Source organism: Sminthopsis crassicaudata, chromosome 4, assembly GCF_048593235.1.
Source record: "Sminthopsis crassicaudata isolate SCR6 chromosome 4, ASM4859323v1, whole genome shotgun sequence".
NCBI lineage: Eukaryota > Metazoa > Chordata > Mammalia > Dasyuromorphia > Dasyuridae > Sminthopsis > Sminthopsis crassicaudata.
Window position 1 is genome coordinate 321061300 of NC_133620.1, and position 9112 is coordinate 321070411.

Sequence of the window (9112 nt, forward strand, 5' to 3'; positions counted from 1 at the left end):
TCCCCCCACTCCCTCCCCTAGGTGGCAGGTACTCCAATACATTTTGAAAATCTTAAAAATATTTTTAAATCCAATATATGTATATATAGTTAAACAGTTATCTTGCTGTACAAGGAAAAATAGACTCAGAAGGAAAAAACCTGAAATTAAACAAAATGCAAGCAAACAGAAAGAGTAAGAATGTTATGTTATGGTCCACACTCAGTTCCCATGGTCCTCTCTGTGGGGGTAGATGCCTCTCTACATCAATGAACAATTTTAATTGGTTTGAATCATCTCATTGTTGAAGAGATTCTATCCAACAGAATTGATCATCCTATAGTCCTGTTGCCATGGTATAGTGATGTCCTGGTTCTGCTCATTTCAACTTATCTTAGTCTCTCCAGGGCTCTCTGAAATAAATTATTCAGCCACTCTCCAAATGATTGGCATCCATTCAGTTTCCAGTTTCTTGCCACTACAGAAAGGGCTGCCACAAACATTTTTGCAAATGTGGGGTCCCTTTTCCTCCATTGAGATCTCTTTGGGCTATAAACACAGTAGAAACACTGCTGGGTCAAAGGGTATGCAGAGTTTGATAACTTTTTGAGCATAGTTCCAAACTGCTCTCCAGAATGGTTGGATCTGTTCACTATTCCACCAAGCAATCCATCAGCATCCCAGTTGTCCCACATCTTCTCCAACATTCATCATTATCGTTTCTTGTCATCTTAGCCAATCTGACAGCTGTATAGGGGTATCTGAGTTTGTCTTTGTTTGCATTTTCTCTGTTCCAGTGATTTGGAGCACCTTTTCATATGACTACAAATAGTTTCAATTTCTTCATCTGAAAAATGTCTGTCCATATCCTTTCACATTTATCAATTGGAGGATGGCTTAACTTCTTTTGAAGTTGAATCCATTCTCTATATATTTTAGAAATGAGGCCTTTATCAGATCCTTTGAATGTAAAAATGATTTCCTCATTTATTGCTTCTTTTCTAATCTTCTCCGCATTAGTTTTGTTTGTACAAAAACTTTTTAACTTAATATAATGAAAATTATTTATTTTGTGATCAGTAATGATCTCTAGTTGTTCTTTGGTCATAAATTCCTTCCTCGTCCACAGTTCTGAGAAGTAAATTATCCTATGCTCTTCCAAATTTGTTTATATTATCATTCTTATTCCCAGATCATGAACCCATTTGGACCTTAGCTTGATATATGGTATTAGGTGTGGGTCAATGCCTAGTTTCTGCTATGCTAGTCTCCAATTTTCCCAGCATTTTTTGTCAAATAGTGAATTCTTATCCCAAAAGCTGGGGTCAAACACTAGATTGCTATAATACTTGAGTATTTTGTTCCATGAATAACTTATTCCACTGATTATGGCTCTTTTTCCTATCTAGTACCAAATGGTTTTGATGGTCTAGCTGTACCAGTATGGAACAAAAAAAGGTCGAGAATTTCAAGGGAAGTAATGAAAAAAAAATTAAATGAAGGTGGTCTAGCTGTACCTGATCTAGAACTGTATTATAAAGCAACAGTCACCAAAACCATTTGGTATTGGCTAAGAAATAGACTAGTTGATCAGTGGCATAGGTTAGGTTCACAGGGCAAGATAGTGAATAAAAATAGCAATCTAGTGTTTGACAAACCCAAAGATCCCAAATTTTGGGATAAGAATTCATTATTTGACAAAAACTGCTGGGAAAACTGGAAATTAGTATGGCAGAAACTAGGCATGGACCCACATTTAACACCACATACTAAGATTAGATCAAAATGGGTCCAAGATTTAGGCATAAAGAACGAAATCCTAAATAAATTGGAGGAACATGGGATGGTTTACCTCTCAGACTTGTGGAGGAGGAAGGAGTTTGTGTCCAAGGGAGAATTAGAGACCATTATTGATCACAAAATAGAAAATTTTGATTACACCTAATTAAAGTTTCTGCACAAACAAAACTAATGCAAACAAGATTAGAAGGGAAGTGACAAATTGGGAAAACATTTTTACAGTTAAAGGTTCTGATAAAGGCCTCATCTCCAAAATATACAGAGAATTGACTTTAATTTATAAGAAATCAAGCCATTCTCCAATTGATAAATGGTCAAAGGATATGAACCGACAATTTTCAGATGATGAAATTAAAATTATTTCCACTTTGACTTCCGGCCAAGATGGCGGCGTGGAGGCAGACAGCTGCTTGAGCTCCTCGTTTACTCTCAGAACTTACTTCATGACAAGCCTCAGAGTTAATGCTTGACCAGAAAAGAAACCCACAAATAATCACCAAGAGAAGACATCCTTGAAATTCGCCAGAGAAGGTCTGTGTTTGCTTGGGGGAGGGTCAAATAGACTGGGCGCAGCCTGAGGGCAGGCAAGTCAGAGCTAGACAGGCAGCTTACACAGCTCAACCCGAGGGGGGGGGGGTACGATCTCTGCCATTTCTGGGAAAAGGCTTTTACCCCACTGTGGATACTCCGTCTTGGCAGCAAGCCAGGAGCAGCGGAGAGGGTGTAAACACCGGAGGTGAGGATTAAAACCCTGGAAAGTTAGCATCTCTTGGAACCCGGCCACCCCCAACCCCCACCTGGAGTGACTCAGCACATTCTCAGAGCCTCAGAGTGTTCTCAGAGCCTCAGAGCACAGACACAGCACAGCCATCGCTGTTCTGTTAGTGGCTCTCTGCTGCCCTACCTCCAGTCTGTAGAGGAAGCCCATTAACACCATCCAGCTCCATCCCCCCTCCAAAACAGACCAATTGTTTCTCTTGTCAGTTTGTTTTCTTCCATTCCTCTCTTGACAAAATGAACAAAAAATTCAAAAGGGCTCTAACCATTGACAGCTTTTGTATGGAGAGAGAGCAGACTTCAAATGCTGAGGAGACTAAAAACAGACTGTCCCCAGAGGAATCCCCTAAAGGGGATATGATCTGCTCCTCAATACAAAAGAATCTCATAGAAGATATCAAAAAGGCTCTCACAAGAGAGCTAGAAGAGAAATGGGAAAAGGAAAGGGAAGCTTGGCAAGAGAGCCTGGAGAAGTCATTCCACACATTTAAAGACAGAGTGGATAAAGAAAACAAATCATTGAGAAATAAAATCAGTGAATTAGAAAAGGCAAACAACTCCAAGGAAAACAGGATTAGTGAGCTGGATAAAGAAATCAGCTCTCTAAAAAATAAAATGGATAAAATGGAAAAAAATTCCATAGAAGATAAAAACTCAATTGGACAATTACAAAAAGCTATAAAAAAGTGAGTGAAGAAAATATATAATTGAAAATTAGACTCGAACAAGTAGAAATGAATGACTCAAGTAGAAACCAAGAGGTAGTCAAGCAAAACCAGAGAAATGAAACAATTGAAAAGAATGTCAAGTACCTTATTGGAAAGACAACAGACCTGGAAAACAGATCCAGGAGAGACAATTTGAGAATAATCGGACTCCCTGAAAAATGTGAGGAAAAAAAGAGCTTGGACTCTATTTTCGAGGAAATTATCAAAGAGAACTGCCCAGACGTTTTGGAAACAGAGGGTAAAATAGACATTGAAAAAATTCATTGATCACCTACTGAAAGGGACCCTAAAATCAAAACGCCAAGAAATATAGTGGCCAAGTTCAAGAACTATCAGACAAAGGAAAAAATATTGGAAGCTGCTAGAAAAAATCAATTCAGATATGGAGGAGCCACAATAAGGATAACCCAGGATCTAGCAGTGTCTACATTAAAAGAATGAAGGGCCTGGAATATGATATTTCGAAAGGCTAAGGAACTTGGTATGCAGCCAAGAACAACTTACCCAGTAAGAATGAGCATTGTTTTCTAGGGAAGAAGATGGACATTTAACGAAATAAATGAATTCCATCTATTCTTGATGAAAAAAACAGACCTACATAAAAGGTTTGATCTTCAAATACAGAACTCAAGAGATTTCTAAAAAGGTAAAAAGAAATCTTGAGAACTATACTTCTGCCAAAAAAATATGTAAAGAACATATGTACAATTTGTCTTAGAAACTAGAGGTGGAAAGGAAATTATATCATAAAAAAGTGTAAAGTGGTGGTACTACATCTCTTGAAGAGGCAAAGGTAACCTATTATATCTGAGAGAAAGAAAGGAGGGAGATGAACACAGTGTGTATCAATAGACATATTCGATTTATGGTGAAACTTCTTCCACTTCATTGAAAAGTGAAAGGGAAGGAGTAAGCTAAGGGGAAGGGAATACAGAAATTTCCAGGAAAAGGGGTAAAATAAGGGGAGGAACTTTAAGGTGGGGGAGGGATCCTAAAAAGGGAGGGCTGTGAAAAGCAAGTGGTGTTCACAAGTTTAATACTGGGTAGGGGGGGTAAGAGGAAAGGAAAGGGGAAAAGCATAAGCAGGGGTTAATAGGATGGCAAGCAATATAGAATTAGTTATTCTAACCATAAATGTGAATGGGGCAAATTGCCTCATAAAGAGGAAGCAGTTAGCAGACTAGATTAAAAGTCAGAATCCTACTATATGTTGTTTACAGGAAACACACCTGAAACAGGGTGATACATTCAAACTAAAAGTAAAAGCGTGGAGCAGAATCTATTATGCTTCAGGCAAAACCAAAAAAGCAGGAGTAGCCATGCTCATCTCAGATCAAGCAAAAACAAAAACTTATCTAATTAAAAGAGATAAGGAAGGGCATTATATCCTGCTAAAGGGTAGCATCAATAATGAAGCAGTATCAATATTAAACATATATGCACCAAGTGGTGCAGCATCTAAATTCTTAAAAGAGAAATTCAGAGAGCTGCAAGAAGAAATAGATAGCAAAACTATAATAGTGGGAGATCTCAACCTTGCACTCTCAGAATTAGATAAACCAAACCACAAAATAAATAAGAAAGAAGTCAAAGAGGTAAATAGAATACTAGAAAAGTTTGATATGATAGATCTTTGGCAAAAGCTAAATGGAGACAGAAAGGAGTATACTTTCTTCTCAGCAGTTCATGGAACCTATACAAAAATTGATCATATACTAGGGCATAAAAACCTCAAAATCAAATGCAGTAAGGCAGAAATAGTAAATGCATCCTTTTCAGACCACAATGCAATCAAAATTACATTTAATAAAAAGCCAGGGGAAAATAGACCAAAAATAATTGGAAACTAAATAATCTTATACTAAAGAATGATTGGGTAAAACAGCAAATCAGACATAATTAATAACTTCACCCAAGAAAATGACAATGAGACATCATACCAAAATGTGTGGGATACAGCCAAAGCAGTAATAAGGGGAAGTTTTATATCTCTACAGGCCTACTTGCATAAAATAGAGAAAGAGAGGGCCAACGAATTGGGCTTTCAACTAAAATTGCTAGAAAAGGAACAAATTAAAAACCCCCAGACAAACACAAAACTTGAAATTTAAAAAATAAAAGGTGAGATTAATAAAATTGAAAGTAAAAAAACTATTGAATTAATTAATAAAACTAAGAATTGGTTCTATGAAAAAACCAACAAAATAGACAAACCCTTAGGAAACCTGATTAAAAAAAGGAAAGAGAAAAAACAAATTGTTAGTCTTGAAAATGAAAAGGGTGAACTCACCACTAATGAAGAGGAAATTAGAACAATAGTAAGGAGCAACTTTGCTCAACTTTATGCCAATAAATTCGTGACTTAAATGAAATGGAAGAATACCTTCAAAAATATAGCTTGCCCAGATTAACAAAGGAAGAAGTAAGTAGTCTAAATAGTTCCATCTCAGAAAAAGAAATAGAACAAGCTATTAACCAACTTCCTAAGAAAAAGTCCCCAGGACCAGATGGATTTACATGTGAATTCTACCAAACATTTAAAGAACAACTAACTTCAATGCTATGTAAACTATTTGAAAAAATAGGGATTGAAGGAGTCCTACCAAATTCCTTCTATGACACAGACATGGTACTGATACCTAAACCAGGTAGATTGAAAACTGAGAAAGAAAACTATAGACCAATTTCCTTAATGAATATTGATGCTAAAATCTTAAATAAGATATTAGCAAATAAACTTCAGAAAATCATCCCCAGGATAATACACTATGACAAGTAGGATTTATACCAGGAATGCAGAGCTGGTTTAATATTAGTATAATTGACCATATTAATAATCAAATTAATAAAAAACATGTGATCATCTCAATAGATGCAGAAAAAGCATTTGATAAAATCCAACATCCATTCCTACTAAAAACGCTTGAGAGTATAGGAATAAATGGACTATTCCTTAAAATAATAAGGAGCATATATTTAAAACCTTCAGTAAACATCATATGTAATGGCGATAAACTAGAACCTTTCCCTGTAAGATCAGGAGTGAAACAAGGTTGCCCACTATCACCATTACTATTCAATATTGTATCAGAAATGCTAGCCTTGGCAATAAGAGCCGTGAAAGAGATTCAAGGAATTAGAGTAGGAAATGAGGAAATCAAATTATCACTTTTCACAGATGACATGATGGTATACTTAGAGAACCCCAAAGACTTTGCTAAAAAGCTATTAGAAATAATTCAGAATTTTAGCAAAGTTGCAGGATGCAAAATAAATCCACATAAATCCTCAGCATTTTTATACATTACCAATACAATCCAACAGCAAGAGATACAAAGAGAAATTCCATTCAAAATAACGGTCGATAGTATAAAATATTTGGGAATATATCTACCAAAGGAGAGTCAGGAATTATATGAGAAAATTACAAAACACTTGCCACAAAAATAAAGTCAGATTTAAATAATTGGAAAGACATTCAGTGCTCTTGGATAGGCCGAGCGAATATAATTAAGAGGACAATACTCCCTAAACTAATCTATTTATTTAGTGCTATACCAATCAGACTTCCAAGAAACTATTTTAATAATCTAGAAAAAATAACAACAGAATTCATATGTAACAACAAAAGGTCGAGAATTTCAAGGGAAGTAATGAAAAAAAAATTAAGTGAAGGTAGTCTAGCTGTACCTGATCTAGAACTGTATTATAAAGCAACAGTCACCAAAACCATTTGGTATTGGCTAAGAAATAGACTAGTTGATCAGTGGCATAGGTTAGGTTCACAGGGCAAGATAGTGAATAAAAATAGCAATCTAGTGTTTGACAAACCCAAAGATCCCAAATTTTGGGATAAGAATTCATTATTTGACAAAAACTGCTGGGAAAACTGGAAATTAGTATGGCAGAAACTAGGCATGGACCCACATTTAACACCACATACTAAGATAAGATCAAAATGGGTCCAAGATTTAGGCATAAAGAACGAAATCATAAATAAATTGGAGGAACATGGAATGGTTTACCTCTCAAGACTTGTGGAGGAGGAAGGAGTTTGTGTCCAAGGGAGAACTAGAGACCATTATTGATCACAAAATAGAAAATTTTGATTATGCCAAATTAAAAAGTTTCTGCACAAACAAAACTAATGCAAACAAGATTAGAAGGGAAGTGACAAATTGAGAAAACATTTTTACAGTTAAAGGTTCTGATAAAGGACTCATCTCCAAAATATACAGAGAATTGACTTTAATTTATAAGAAATCAAGCCATTCTCCAATTGATAAATGGTCAAAGGATATGAACAGACAATTTTCAGATGATGAAATTAAAACTATTTCCACTCATATGAAAGAGTGTTCTAAATCACTATTGATCAGAGAAATGCAAAGTAAGACAACTCTGAGATATCATTACACACCTGTCAGATTGGCTAAGATGGCAGGAACTAATAACGATGAATGTTGGAGGGGCTGTGGGAAAACTGGGACACTGATGCATTGTGGGTGGAGTTGTGAAAGAATCCAACCATTCTGGAGAGCAATCTGGAATTATGCCCAAAAAGTTATCAAAATGTGCATACCCTTTGACCCAGCCATACTACTACTGGGCTTATATCCCAAGGAAATACTAAAGAAGGGAAAGGGATCTGTATGTGCCAAAATGTTTGTGGCAGCCCTTTTCATAGTGGTTAGAATCAATTGGAGAATGTTTGGTAAATTATGGTATATGAATGTTATGGAATATTATTGTTCTCTAAGAAATGACCAACTGGAGGAATACAGAGGGGCTTGGAGAGACTTACATCAACTGATGCTAAATGAAACGAGCAGAACCAGAAGATCATTATACACTTCAACAATGATACTGTATGAGGATGTGTTCTGATCGAAGTGGATATCTTCAACATAGAGAAGACCTAATCCAATTCCAATTGATCAATGATGGACAGAATCAGCTACATCCAGAAAAAGAACACTGGGAAATGAGTGTAAACTGTTAGCATTTTCTTTTGTTTTTCTCCCCAGATTATTTTCCAAATCCAATTCTTTCTTTGCAACAACAATAACAACAACAAAATTCAGTTCTGCACGTATATATTGTATCTAGGATATACTATAAGATATTTAATATGTATGGGAATGCCTGCCATCTGGGGGAGGGGGTGGAGGGAAGGAGGGGAAAAACTCAGAACAGAAGGGAGTACAAGGGATAATGTTGTACAAAAAAAAAATTACCTATGCATATGTACTGTCAAAGAAAATGTTATAATTATAAAAATTAATAAAATGAAATAAATTTAAAAAAAAAACTATTTTGTTCTGTGAACTTAACCTATTTCATTTATCACTGCTCTTTTTCCTATCTAGTACCAAATGTTTTTGATGGCCTTGCTGTATGACATCTAAAGCTACATTATAAAGCAGCGGTCACCTTCATTTGCTTTTTTTTTTTTTTTTTAATTAATTCCCTTGAAATTCTTGACCTTTTGCTCTTACAGATGAATTTTGTTATTTTTCTTTGGGGGGGTCAGTAAAATAAGTTTCTTAAGAGTTTGTTTGGTATAGCGCTAAATAAATAGGTGTATTTGGGTACCCAGTCTTGGGTAGTCTTGTCATCTTTATTATCTTTGCTGCCCCTATCCAATAGCACTTTATATTTTTTCCAATTGGTTAGATCTGTTTTGTAGTTCTGTTCATATAGTTCCTGACTGTCCTTTGGCAGATAAGATTTTCAGATAAATGGAATTTCTCTTTGGATCTCTCACTGTTGGATTTTATTAGTGATGTATAAAAGTGTTGATGATTTATGTGGATTTATTTTGTATC